Consider the following 13862-nt stretch of genomic DNA (forward strand, 5'->3'; position numbering starts at 1 on the left):
CCCCATAATCCTGGGGGCTGCAGGCTTTCCTGCTCTCTTCAGCCTCAGAAGAACCCTTTCCCACTTGGTGCCGCGCCAGGCCCAAAAATGGCAATATGTCTGGAGACTGGTCCCACGCCCAAAGAGCCAGCAGGGAAAACTATGCCTTGTTCTAAAGCTCTTTGGGAACCGCTTGCGTAGCCCCACACAAACTGGGGGCTGCAGGCTTTTCTCGCGCTTTCAGCCTCAAAACCACCCTTTCCCTCATGGCGTCACGAAAGGCACAAAAATGGCCATATGTCTGGAGGTTGGTCCCACGCCCAAAGAGCCAGCAGGGAAAACTATGCCTTGTTCTAAAGCTCTTTGGGAACCGCTTGCGTAGCCCCACACACCTGGGGGCTGCAGGCTTTCCTGCTGCCTTCAGCCTCAAAACCACCCTTTCCCACATGGTGTCACACCAGGCAGAAAAATGGCCATATGTCTTGAGACTGGTCCCTTTCCCAAAGAGCCAGCAGGGAAAACTATGCCTTGTTCTAAAGCTCTTTGGCAACCGCTTGCGTAGCCGCACACACCTGGGGGCTGCAGGCTTTTCTCGCGCTTTCAGCCTCAAAACCACCCTTTCCCTCATGGCGTCACGCCATGCCCAAAAATGGCCATATTTCTGGAGGTTGGTCCCACGCCCAAAGAGCCAGCAGGGAAAACTATGCCTTGTTCTAAAGCTCTTTGGGAACCGCTTGCGTAGCCCCACACACCTGGGGGCTGCAGGCTTTCCTGCTGCCTTCAGCCTCAAAACCACCCTTTCCCACATGGCGTCACGCCAGGCAGAAAAATGGCCATATGTCTGGAGGTTGGTCCCACGCCCAAAGAGCCAGCAGGGAAAACTATGCCTTGTTCTAAAGCTCTTTGGGAACCGCTTGCGTAGCCCCACACACCTGGGGGCTGCAGGCTTTCCTGCTGACTTCAGCCTCCAAACACCCCTTTCCCATTTGGCACCGCGCCAGGCCCAAAAATGGCCATATGTCTGGAGACTGGTCCCTTTCCCAAAGAGCCAGCAGGGAAAACGATGCCTTGTTCTAAAGCTCTTTGGGAACCGCTTGCGTAGCCCCACACACCTGGGGGCTGCAGGCTTTCCTGCTGCCTTCAGCCTCAAAACCACCCTTTCCCACTTTGCGCCTCGCCAGGCCCAAAAATGGCCATATGTCTGGAGACTGGTTCCACGCCCAAAGAGCCAGCAGGGAAAACTATGCCTTGTTCTAAAGCTCTTTGGGAACCGCTTGCGTAGCCCCACACACCTGGGGGCTGCAGGCTTTCCTGCTGCCTTCAGCCTCAAAACACCCCTTTCCCACTTGGTGCCGCGCCAGGCCCAAAAATGGCCATATGTCTGGAGACTGGTCCCACGCCCAAAGAGCCAGCAGGGAAAACTATGCCTTGTTCTAAAGCTCTTTGGGAACCGCTTGCGTAGCCCCACACACCTGGGGGCTGCAGGCTTTCCTGCTCTTTTCAGCCTCAGAAGAACCCTTTCCCACTTGGCGCCGCGCCAGGCCCAAAAATGGCCATATGTCTGGAGACTGGTCCCTTTCCCAAAGAGCCAGCAGGGAAAACTATGCCTTGTTCTAAAGCTCTTTGGGAACCGCTTGCGTAGCCCCACACACCTGGGGGCTGCAGGCTTTCCTGCTGTCTTCAGCCTCAAAACCACCCTTTCCCACTTTGCGCCGCGCCAGGTCCAAAAATGGTCATATGTCTGGAGACTGGTCCCACGCCCAAAGAGCCAGCAGGGAAAACTATGCCTTGTACTAAAGCTCTTTGGGAACCGCTTGCGTAGCCCCACACACCTGGGGGCTGCAGGCTTTTCTCGCGCTTTCAGCCTCAAAACCACCCTTTCCCACTTTGCGCCGCGCCAGGTCCAAAAATGGCCATATGTCTGGAGACTGGTCCCTTTCCCAAAGAGCCAGCAGGGAAAACTATGCCTTGTTCTAAAGCTCTTTGGGAACCGCTTGCGTAGCCCCACACACCTGGGGGATGCAGGCTTTCCTGCTGTCTTCAGACTCCAAACACCCCTTTCCCATTTGGCCCCGCGCCAGGCCCAAAAATGGCCATATGTCTGGAGACTGGTCCCACGCCCAAAGAGCCAGCAGGGAAAACTATGCCTTGTACTAAAGCTCTTTGGGAACCGCTTGCGTAGCCCCACACACCTGGGGGCTGCAGGCTTTTCTCGCGCTTTCAGCCTCAAAACCACCCTTTCCCTCATGGCGTCACGCCAGGCACAAAAATGGCCATATGTCTGGAGACTGGTTCCACGCCCAAAGAGCCAGCAGGGAAAACTATGCCTTGTTCTAAAGCTCTTTGGGAACCGCTTGCGTAGCCCCACACACCTGGGGGCTGCAGGCTTTCCTGCTGCCTTCAGCCTCAAAACACCCCTTTCCCACATGGCGTCACGCCAGGCAGAAAAATGGCCATATGTCTGGAGACTGGTCCCACGCCCAAAGAGCCAGCAGGGAAAACTATGCCTTGTTCTAAAGCTCTTTGGGAACCGCTTGCGTAGCCCCACACACCTGGGGGCTGCAGGCTTTCCTGCTGCCTTCAGCCTCAGAAGAACCCTTTCCCACTTGGTGCCGCGCCAGGCCCAAAAATGGCCATATGTCTGGAGATTGGTCCCACGCCGAAAGAGCCAGCAGGGAAAACTATGCCTTGTACTAAAGCTCTTTGGGAACCGCTTGCTTAGCCCCACACACCTGGGGGCTGCAGGCTTTCCTGCTGCCTTCAGCCTCAAAACCACCCTTTCCCACATGGCCCCGCGCCAGGCCCAAAAATGGCCATATGTCTGGAGACTGGTCCCACGCCCAAAGAGCCAGCAGGGAAAACTATGCCTTGTTCTAAAGCTCTTTGGGAACCGCTTGCGTAGCCCCACACACCTGGGGGCTGCAGGCTTTCCTGCTGACTCAGCCTCCAAACACCCCTTTCCCATTTGGCCCCGCGCCAGGCCCAAAAATAGCCATATGTCTGGAGACTGGTCCCTTTCCCAAAGAGCCAGCAGGGAAAACTATGCCTTGTTCTAAAGCTCTTTGGGAACCGCTTGCGTAGCCCCACACACCTGGGGGCTGCAGGCTTTCCTGCTGCCTTCAGCCTCAAAACCACCCTTTCCCACATGGCGTCACGCCAGGCACAAAAATGGCCATATGTCTGGAGACTGGTCCCACGCCCAAAGAGCCAGCAGGGAAAACTATGCCTTGTTCTAAAGCTCTTTGGGAACCGCTTGCGTAGCCCCACACACCTGGGGGCTGCAGGCTTTCCTGCTCTCTTCAGCCTCAGAAGAACCCTTTCCCACTTGGTGCCGCGCCAGGCCCAAAAATGGCCATATGTCTGGTGATTGGTCCCACGCCGAAAGAGCCAGCAGGGAAAACTATGCCTTGTACTAAAGCTCTTTGGGAACCGCTTGCGTAGCCCCACACACCTGGGGGCTGCAGGCTTTCCTGCTGCCTTCAGCCTCAAAACCACCCTTTCCCACATGGCCCCGCGCCAGGCCCAAAAATGGCCATATGTCTGGAGACTGGTCCCACGCCCAAAGAGCCAGCAGGGAAAACTATGCCTTGTTCTAAAGCTCTTTGGGAACCGCTTGCGTAGCCCCACACACCTGGGGGCTGCAGGCTTTCCTGCTGACTCAGCCTCCAAACACCCCTTTCCCATTTGGCCCCGCGCCAGGCCCAAAAATGGCCATATGTCTGGAGACTGGTCCCTTTCCCAAAGAGCCAGCAGGGAAAACTATGCCTTGTTCTAAAGCTCTTTGGGAACCGCTTGCGTAGCCCCACAGACCTGGGGGCTGCAGGCTTTCCTGCTGCCTTCAGCCTCAAAACCACCCTTTCCCACTTGGCGCCTCGCCAGGCCCAAAAATGGCCATATGTCTGCAGACTGGTTCCACGCCCAAAGAGCCAGCAGGGAAAACTATGCCTTGTTCTAAAGCTCTTTGGGAACCGCTTGCGTAGCCCCACACACCTGGGGGCTGCAGGCTGTCCTGCTGCCTTCAGCCTCCAAACACCCTTTCCCATTTGGCCCCGCGCCAGGCCCAAAAATGGCCATATGTCTGGAGATTGGTCCCACGCCCAAAGAGCCAGCAGGGAAAACTATGCCTTGTTCTAAAGCTCTTTGGGAACCGCTTGCGTAGCCCCACACACCTGGGGGCTGCAGGCTTTCCTGCTGCCTTCAGCCTCAGAAGAACCCTTTCCCACATGGCCCCGCGCCAGACCCAAAAATGGCCATATGTCTGGAGATTGGTCCCACGCCGAAAGAGCCAGCAGGGAAAACTATGCCTTGTACTAAAGCTCTTTGGGAACCGCTTGCGTAGCCCCACACACCTGGGGGCTGCAGGCTTTCCTGCTGCCTTCAGCCTCAAAACCACCCTTTCCCACATGGCCCCGCGCCAGGCCCAAAAATGGCCATATGTCTGGAGACTGGTCCCACGCCCAAAGAGCCAGCAGGGAAAACTATGCCTTGTTCTAAAGCTCTTTGGGAACCGCTTGCGTAGCCCCACACACCTGGGGGCTGCAGGCTTTCCTGCTGACTTCAGCCTCCAAACACCCCTTTCCCACTTGGCGCCTCGCCAGGCCCAAAAATGGCCATATGTCTGGAGACTGGTTCCACGCCCAAAGAGCCAGCAGGGAAAACTATGCCTTGTTCTAAAGCTCTTTGGGAACCGCTTGCGTAGCCCCACACACCTGGGGGCTGCAGGCTTTCCTGCTGCCTTCAGCCTCCAAACACCCTTTCCCATTTGGCACCGCGCCAGGCCCAAAAATGGCCATATGTCTGGAGATTGGTCCCACGCCCAAAGAGCCAGCAGGGAAAACTATGCCTTGTTCTAAAGCTCTTTGGGAACCGCTTGCGTAGCCCCACACACCTGGGGGCTGCAGGCTTTCCTGCTGCCTTCAGCCTCAGAAGAACCCTTTCCCACTTGGTGCCGCGCCAGGCCCAAAAATGGCCATATGTCTGGAGATTGGTCCCACGCCGAAAGAGCCAGCAGGGAAAACTATGCCTTGTACTAAAGCTCTTTGGGAACCGCTTGCTTAGCCCCACACACCTGGGGGCTGCAGGCTTTCCTGCTGCCTTCAGCCTCAAAACCACCCTTTCCCACATGGCCCCGCTCCAGGCCCAAAAATGGCCATATGTCTGGAGACTGGTCCCACGCCCAAAGAGCCAGCAGGGAAAACTATGCCTTGTTCTAAAGCTCTTTGGGAACCGCTTGCGTAGCCCCACACACCTGGGGGCTGCAGGCTTTCCTGCTGACTCAGCCTCCAAACACCCCTTTCCCATTTGGCCCCGCGCCAGGCCCAAAAATGGCCATATGTCTGGAGACTGGTCCCTTTCCCAAAGAGCCAGCAGGGAAAACTATGCCTTGTTCTAAAGCTCTTTGGGAACCGCTTGCGTAGCCCCACACACCTGGGGGCTGCAGGCTTTCCTGCTGCCTTCAGCCTCAAAACCACCCTTTCCCACATGGCGTCACGCCAGGCACAAAAATGGCCATATGTCTGGAGACTGGTCCCACGCCCAAAGAGCCAGCAGGGAAAACTATGCCTTGTTCTAAAGCTCTTTGGGAACCGCTTGCGTAGCCCCACACACCTGGGGGCTGCAGGCTTTCCTGCTCTCTTCAGCCTCAGAAGAACCCTTTCCCACTTGGTGCCGCGCCAGGCCCAAAAATGGCCATATGTCTGGTGATTGGTCCCACGCCGAAAGAGCCAGCAGGGAAAACTATGCCTTGTACTAAAGCTCTTTGGGAACCGCTTGCGTAGCCCCACACACCTGGGGGCTGCAGGCTTTCCTGCTGCCTTCAGCCTCAAAACCACCCTTTCCCACATGGCCCCGCGCCAGGCCCAAAAATGGCCATATGTCTGGAGACTGGTCCCACGCCCAAAGAGCCAGCAGGGAAAACTATGCCTTGTTCTAAAGCTCTTTGGGAACCGCTTGCGTAGCCCCACACACCTGGGGGCTGCAGGCTTTCCTGCTGACTCAGCCTCCAAACACCCCTTTCCCATTTGGCCCCGCGCCAGGCCCAAAAATGGCCATATGTCTGGAGACTGGTCCCTTTCCCAAAGAGCCAGCAGGGAAAACTATGCCTTGTTCTAAAGCTCTTTGGGAACCGCTTGCGTAGCCCCACAGACCTGGGGGCTGCAGGCTTTCCTGCTGCCTTCAGCCTCAAAACCACCCTTTCCCACTTGGCGCCTCGCCAGGCCCAAAAATGGCCATATGTCTGCAGACTGGTTCCACGCCCAAAGAGACAGCAGGGAAAACTATGCCTTGTTCTAAAGCTCTTTGGGAACCGCTTGCGTAGCCCCACACACCTGGGGGCTGCAGGCTGTCCTGCTGCCTTCAGCCTCCAAACACCCTTTCCCATTTGGCCCCGCGCCAGGCCCAAAAATGGCCATATGTCTGGAGATTGGTCCCACGCCCAAAGAGCCAGCAGGGAAAACTATGCCTTGTTCTAAAGCTCTTTGGGAACCGCTTGCGTAGCCCCACACACCTGGGGGCTGCAGGCTTTCCTGCTGCCTTCAGCCTCAGAAGAACCCTTTCCCACATGGCCCCGCGCCAGACCCAAAAATGGCCATATGTCTGGAGATTGGTCCCACGCCGAAAGAGCCAGCAGGGAAAACTATGCCTTGTACTAAAGCTCTTTGGGAACCGCTTGCGTAGCCCCACACACCTGGGGGCTGCAGGCTTTCCTGCTGCCTTCAGCCTCAAAACCACCCTTTCCCACATGGCCCCGCGCCAGGCCCAAAAATGGCCATATGTCTGGAGACTGGTCCCACGCCCAAAGAGCCAGCAGGGAAAACTATGCCTTGTTCTAAAGCTCTTTGGGAACCGCTTGCGTAGCCCCACACACCTGGGGGCTGCAGGCTTTCCTGCTGACTTCAGCCTCCAAACACCCCTTTCCCACTTGGCGCCTCGCCAGGCCCAAAAATGGCCATATGTCTGGAGACTGGTTCCACGCCCAAAGAGCCAGCAGGGAAAACTATGCCTTGTTCTAAAGCTCTTTGGGAACCGCTTGCGTAGCCCCACACACCTGGGGGCTGCAGGCTTTCCTGCTGCCTTCAGCCTCCAAACACCCTTTCCCATTTGGCACCGCGCCAGGCCCAAAAATGGCCATATGTCTGGAGATTGGTCCCACGCCCAAAGAGCCAGCAGGGAAAACTATGCCTTGTTCTAAAGCTCTTTGGGAACCGCTTGCGTAGCCCCACACACCTGGGGGCTGCAGGCTTTCCTGCTGCCTTCAGCCTCAAAACCACCCTTTCCCACTTGGCGCCTCGCCAGGCCCAAAAATGGCCATATGTCTGGAGATTGGTCCCACGCCCAAAGAGCCAGCAGGGAAAACTATGCCTTGTACTAAAGCTCTTTGGGAACCGCTTGCGTAGCCCCACACACCTGGGGGCTGCAGGCTTTCCTGCTGCCTTCAGCCTCAAAACCACCCTTTCCCACATGGCCCCGCGCCAGGCCCAAAAATGGCCATATGTCTGGAGACTGGTCCCACGCTCAAGAGCCAGCAGGGAAAACTATGCCTTGTTCTAAAGCTCTTTGGGAACCGCTTGCATAGCCCCACACACCTGGGGGATGCAGGCTTTCCTGCTGACTTCAGCCTCCAAACACCCCTTTCCCATTTGGCCCCGCGCCAGGCCCAAAAATGGCCATATGTCTGGAGACTGGTCCCTTTCCCAAAGAGCCAGCAGGGAAAACTATGCCTTGTTCTAAAGCTCTTTGGGAACCGCTTGCGTAGCCCCACACACCTGGGGGCTGCAGGCTTTCCTGCTGCCTTCAGCCTCAAAACCACCCTTTCCCACTTGGCGCCTCGCCAGGCCCAAAAATGGCCATATGTCTGGAGACTGGTTCCACGCCCAAAGAGCCAGCAGGGAAAACTATGCCTTGTTCTAAAGCTCTTTGGGAACCGCTTGCGTAGCCCCACACACCTGGGGGCTGCAGGCTTTCCTGCTGCCTTCAGCCTCAAAACACCCCTTTCCCACTTGGTGCCGCGCCAGGCCCAAAAATGGCCATATGTCTGGAGACTGGTCCCACGCCCAAAGAGCCAGCAGGGAAAACTATGCCTTGTTCTAAAGCTCTTTGGGAACCGCTTGCGTAGCCCCACACACCTGGGGGCTGCAGGCTTTCCTGCTCTCTTCAGCCTCAGAAGAACCCTTTCGCACTTGGCGCCGCGCCAGGCCCAAAAATGGCCATATGTCTGGAGATTGGTTCCATGCCCAAAGAGCCAGCAGGGAAAACTATGCCTTGTTCTAAAGCTCTTTGGGAACCGCTTGCGTAGCCCCACACACCTGGGGGATGCAGGCTTTCCTGCTGCCTTCAGCCTCAAAACCACCCTTTCCCACTTTGCGCCGCGCCAGGTCCAAAAATGGCCATATGTCTGGAGACTGGTCCCACGCCCAAAGAGCCAGCAGGGAAAACTATGCCTTGTTCTAAAGCTCTTTGGGAACCGCTTGCGTAGCCCCACACACCTGGGGGATGCAGGCTTTCCTGCTGTCTTCAGACTCCAAACACCCCTTTCCCATTTGGCCCCGTGCCAGGCCCAAAAATGGCCATATGTCTGGAGACTGGTCCCACGCCCAAAGAGCCAGCAGGGAAAACTATGCCTTGTACTAAAGCTCTTTGGGAACCGCTTGCGTAGCCCCACACACCTGGGGGCTGCAGGCTTTTCTCGCGCTTTCAGCCTCAAAACCACCCTTTCCCTCATGGCGTCACGCCAGGCACAAAAATGGCCATATGTCTGGAGACTGGTTCCACGCCCAAAGAGCCAGCAGGGAAAACTATGCCTTGTTCTAAAGCTCTTTGGGAACCGCTTGCGTAGCCCCACACACCTGGGGGCTGCAGGCTTTCCTGCTGCCTTCAGCCTCAAAACCACCCTTTCCCACTTTGCGCCGCGCCAGGTCCAAAAATGGCCATATGTCTGGAGACTGGTCCCTTTCCCAAAGAGCCAGCAGGGAAAACTATGCCTTGTTCTAAAGCTCTTTGGGAACCGCTTGCGTAGCCCCACACACCTGGGGGATGCAGGCTTTCCTGCTGTCTTCAGACTCCAAACACCCCTTTCCCATTTGGCCCCGTGCCAGGCCCAAAAATGGCCATATGTCTGGAGACTGGTCCCACGCCCAAAGAGCCAGCAGGGAAAACTATGCCTTGTACTAAAGCTCTTTGGGAACCGCTTGCGTAGCCCCACACACCTGGGGGCTGCAGGCTTTTCTCGCGCTTTCAGCCTCAAAACCACCCTTTCCCTCATGGCGTCACGCCAGGCACAAAAATGGCCATATGTCTGGAGACTGGTTCCACGCCCAAAGAGCCAGCAGGGAAAACTATGCCTTGTTCTAAAGCTCTTTGGGAACCGCTTGCGTAGCCCCACACACCTGGGGGCTGCAGGCTTTCCTGCTGCCTTCAGCCTCAAAACCACCCTTTCCCACATGGCGTCACGCCAGGCAGAAAAATGGCCATATGTCTGGAGACTGGTCCCACGCCCAAAGAGCCAGCAGGGAAAACTATGCCTTGTTCTAAAGCTCTTTGGGAACCGCTTGCGTAGCCCCACACACCTGGGGGCTGCAGGCTTTCCTGCTGCCTTCAGCCTCAGAAGAACCCTTTCCCACTTGGTGCCGCGCCAGGCCCAAAAATGGCCATATGTCTGGAGATTGGTCCCACGCCGAAAGAGCCAGCAGGGAAAACTATGCCTTGTACTAAAGCTCTTTGGGAACCGCTTGCGTAGCCCCACACACCTGGGGGCTGCAGGCTTTCCTGCTGCCTTCAGCCTCAAAACCACCCTTTCCCACATGGCCCCGCGCCAGGCCCAAAAATGGCCATATGTCTGGAGACTGGTCCCACGCCCAAAGAGCCAGCAGGGAAAAATATGCCTTGTTCTAAAGCTCTTTGGGAACCGCTTGCGTAGCCCCACACACCTGGGGGCTGCAGGCTTTCCTGCTGACTCAGCCTCCAAACACACCTTTCCCATTTGGCCCCGCGCCAGGCCCAAAAATGGCCATATGTCTGGAGACTGGTCCCTTTCCCAAAGAGCCAGCAGGGAAAACTATGCCTTGTTCTAAAGCTCTTTGGGAACCGCTTGCGTAGCCCCACACACCTGGGGGCTGCAGGCTTTCCTGCTGCCTTCAGCCTCAAAACCACCCTTTCCCACATGGCGTCACGCCAGGCAGAAAAATGGCCATATGTCTGGAGACTGGTCCCACGCCCAAAGAGCCAGCAGGGAAAACTATGCCTTGTTCTAAAGCTCTTTGGGAACCGCTTGCGTAGCCCCACACACCTGGGGGCTGCAGGCTTTCCTGCTCTCTTCAGCCTCAGAAGAACCCTTTCCCACTTGGTGCCGCGCCAGGCCCAAAAATGGCCATATGTCTGGTGATTGGTCCCACGCCGAAAGAGCCAGCAGGGAAAACTATGCCTTGTACTAAAGCTCTTTGGGAACCGCTTGCGTAGCCCCACACACCTGGGGGCTGCAGGCTTTCCTGCTGCCTTCAGCCTCAAAACCACCCTTTCCCACATGGCCCCGCGCCAGGCCCAAAAATGGCCATATGTCTGGAGACTGGTCCCACGCCCAAAGAGCCAGCAGGGAAAACTATGCCTTATTCTAAAGCTCTTTGGGAACCGCTTGCGTAGCCCCACACACCTGGGGGCTGCAGGCTTTCCTGCTGACTCAGCCTCCAAACACCCCTTTCCCATTTGGCCCCGCGCCAGGCCCAAAAATGGCCATATGTCTGGAGACTGGTCCCTTTCCCAAAGAGCCAGCAGGGAAAACTATGCCTTGTTCTAAAGCTCTTTGGGAACCGCTTGCGTAGCCCCACACACCTGGGGGCTGCAGGCTTTCCTGCTGCCTTCAGCCTCAAAACCACCCTTTCCCACTTGGCGCCTCGCCAGGCCCAAAAATGGCCATATGTCTGGAGACTGGTTCCACGCCCAAAGAGCCAGCAGGGAAAACTATGCCTTGTTCTAAAGCTCTTTGGGAACCGCTTGCGTAGCCCCACACACCTGGGGGCTGCAGGCTTTCCTGCTGCCTTCAGCCTCCAAACACCCTTTCCCATTTGGCCCCGCGCCAGGCCCAAAAATGGCCATATGTCTGGAGATTGGTCCCACGCCCAAAGAGCCAGCAGGGAAAACTATGCCTTGTTCTAAAGCTCTTTGGGAACCGCTTGCGTAGCCCCACACACCTGGGGGCTGCAGGCTTTCCTGCTGCCTTCAGCCTCAGAAGAACCCTTTCCCACATGGCCCCGCGCCAGACCCAAAAATGGCCATATGTCTGGAGATTGGTCCCACGCCGAAAGAGCCAGCAGGGAAAACTATGCCTTGTACTAAAGCTCTTTGGGAACCGCTTGCGTAGCCCCACACACCTGGGGGCTGCAGGCTTTCCTGCTGCCTTCAGCCTCAAAACCACCCTTTCCCACATGGCCCCGCGCCAGGCCCAAAAATGGCCATATGTCTGGAGACTGGTCCCACGCCCAAAGAGCCAGCAGGGAAAACTATGCCTTGTTCTAAAGCTCTTTGGGAACCGCTTGCGTAGCCCCACACACCTGGGGGCTGCAGGCTTTCCTGCTGACTTCAGCCTCCAAACACCCCTTTCCCACTTGGCGCCTCGCCAGGCCCAAAAATGGCCATATGTCTGGAGACTGGTTCCACGCCCAAAGAGCCAGCAGGGAAAACTATGCCTTGTTCTAAAGCTCTTTGGGAACCGCTTGCGTAGCCCCACACACCTGGGGGATGCAGGCTTTCCTGCTGCCTTCAGCCTCCAAACACCCTTTCCCATTTGGCACCGCGCCAGGCCCAAAAATGGCCATATGTCTGGAGATTGGTCCCACGCCCAAAGAGCCAGCAGGGAAAACTATGCCTTGTTCTAAAGCTCTTTGGGAACCGCTTGCGTAGCCCCACACACCTGGGGGCTGCAGGCTTTCCTGCTCTCTTCAGCCTCAGAAGAACCCTTTCCCACTTGGCGCCGCGCCAGGCCCAAAAGTGGCCATATGTCTGGAGATTGGTTCCACGCCCAAAGAGCCAGCAGGGAAAACTATGCCTTGTTCTAAAGCTCTTTGGGAACCGCTTGCGTAGCCCCACACACCTGGGGGCTGCAGGCTTTCCTGCTGCCTTCAGCCTCCAAACACCCTTTCCCATTTGGCACCGCGCCAGGCCCAAAAATGGCCATATGTCTGGAGATTGGTCCCACGCCCAAAGAGCCAGCAGGGAAAACTATGCCTTGTTCTAAAGCTCTTTGGGAACCGCTTGCGTAGCCCCACACACCTGGGGGCTGCAGGCTTTCCTGCTCTCTTCAGCCTCAGAAGAACCCTTTCCCACTTGGCGCCGCGCCAGGCCCAAAAGTGGCCATATGTCTGGAGATTGGTTCCATGCCCAAAGAGCCAGCAGGGAAAACTATGGCTTTTTCTAAAGCTCTTTGGGAACCGCTTGCGTAGCCCCACACACCTGGGGGCTGCAGGCTTTCCTGCTGCCTTCAGCCTCAAAACCACCCTTTCCCACATGGCGTCACGCCAGGCCCAAAAATGGCCATATGTCTGGAGACTGGTCCCACGCCCAAAGAGCCAGCAGGGAAAACTATGCCTTGTACTAAAGCTCTTTGGGAACCGCTTGCGTAGCCCCACACACCTGGGGGCTGCAGGCTTTTCTCGCGCTTTCAGCCTCAAAACCACCCTTTCCCTCATGGCGTCAAGCCAGGCACAAAAATGGCCATATGTGTGGAGGTTGGTCCCACGCCCAAAGAGCCAGCAGGGAAAACTATGCCTTGTTCTAAAGCTCTTTGGGAACCGCTTGTGTAGCCCCACACACCTGGGGGCTGCAGGCTTTCCTGCTGCCTTCAGCCTCAAAACCACCCTTTCCCACATGGCCCCGCGCCAGACCCAAAAATGGCCATATGTCTGGAGATTGGTCCCACGCCCAAAGAGCCAGCAGGGAAAACTATGCCTTGTACTAAAGCTCTTTGGGAACCGCTTGCGTAGCCCCACACACCTGGGGGCTGCAGGCTTTCCTGCTGCCTTCAGCCTCCAAACACCCCTTTCCCATTTGGCCCCGCGCCAGGCCCAAAAATGGCCATATGTCTGGAGACTGGTTCCTTTCCCAAAGAGCCAGCAGGGAAAACGATGCCTTGTTCTAAAGCTCTTTGGGAACCGCTTGCGTAGCCCCACACAAACTGGGGGCTGCAGGCTTTTCTCGCGCTTTCAGCCTCAAAACCACCCTTTCCCTCATGACGTCACGAAAGGCACAAAAATGGCCATATGTCTGGAGGTTGGTCCCACGCCCAAAGAGCCAGCAGGGAAAACTATGCCTTGTACTAAAGCTCTTTGGGAACCGCTTGCGTAGCCCCACACACCTGGGGGCTGCAGGCTTTCCTGCTGCCTTCAGCCTCAAAACCACCCTTTCCCACATGGCGTCACACCAGGCAGAAAAATGGCCATATGTCTGGAGACTGGTCCCACGCCCAAAGAGCCAGCAGGGAAAACTATGCCTTGTTCTAAAGCTCTTTGGGAACCGCTTGCGTAGCCCCACACACCTGGGGGCTGCAGGCTTTCCTGCTGCCTTCAGCCTCAAAACCACCCTTTCCCACTTGGCGCCTCGCCAGGCCCAAAAATGGCCATATGTCTGGAGATTGGTCCCACGCCCAAAGAGCCAGCAGGGAAAACTATGCCTTGTACTAAAGCTCTTTGGGAACCGCTTGCGTAGCCCCACACACCTGGGGGCTGCAGGCTTTCCTGCTGCCTTCAGCCTCAAAACCACCCTTTCCCACATGGCCCCGCGCCAGGCCCAAAAATGGCCATATGTCTGGAGACTGGTCCCACGCTCAAGAGCCAGCAGGGAAAACTATGCCTTGTTCTAAAGCTCTTTGGGAACCGCTTGCGTAGCCCCACACACCTGGG

The sequence above is a fragment of the Chroicocephalus ridibundus genome, chromosome 9 (genome assembly GCF_963924245.1).
Source record: "Chroicocephalus ridibundus chromosome 9, bChrRid1.1, whole genome shotgun sequence".
NCBI classification, from domain to species: Eukaryota; Metazoa; Chordata; class Aves; order Charadriiformes; family Laridae; genus Chroicocephalus; species Chroicocephalus ridibundus.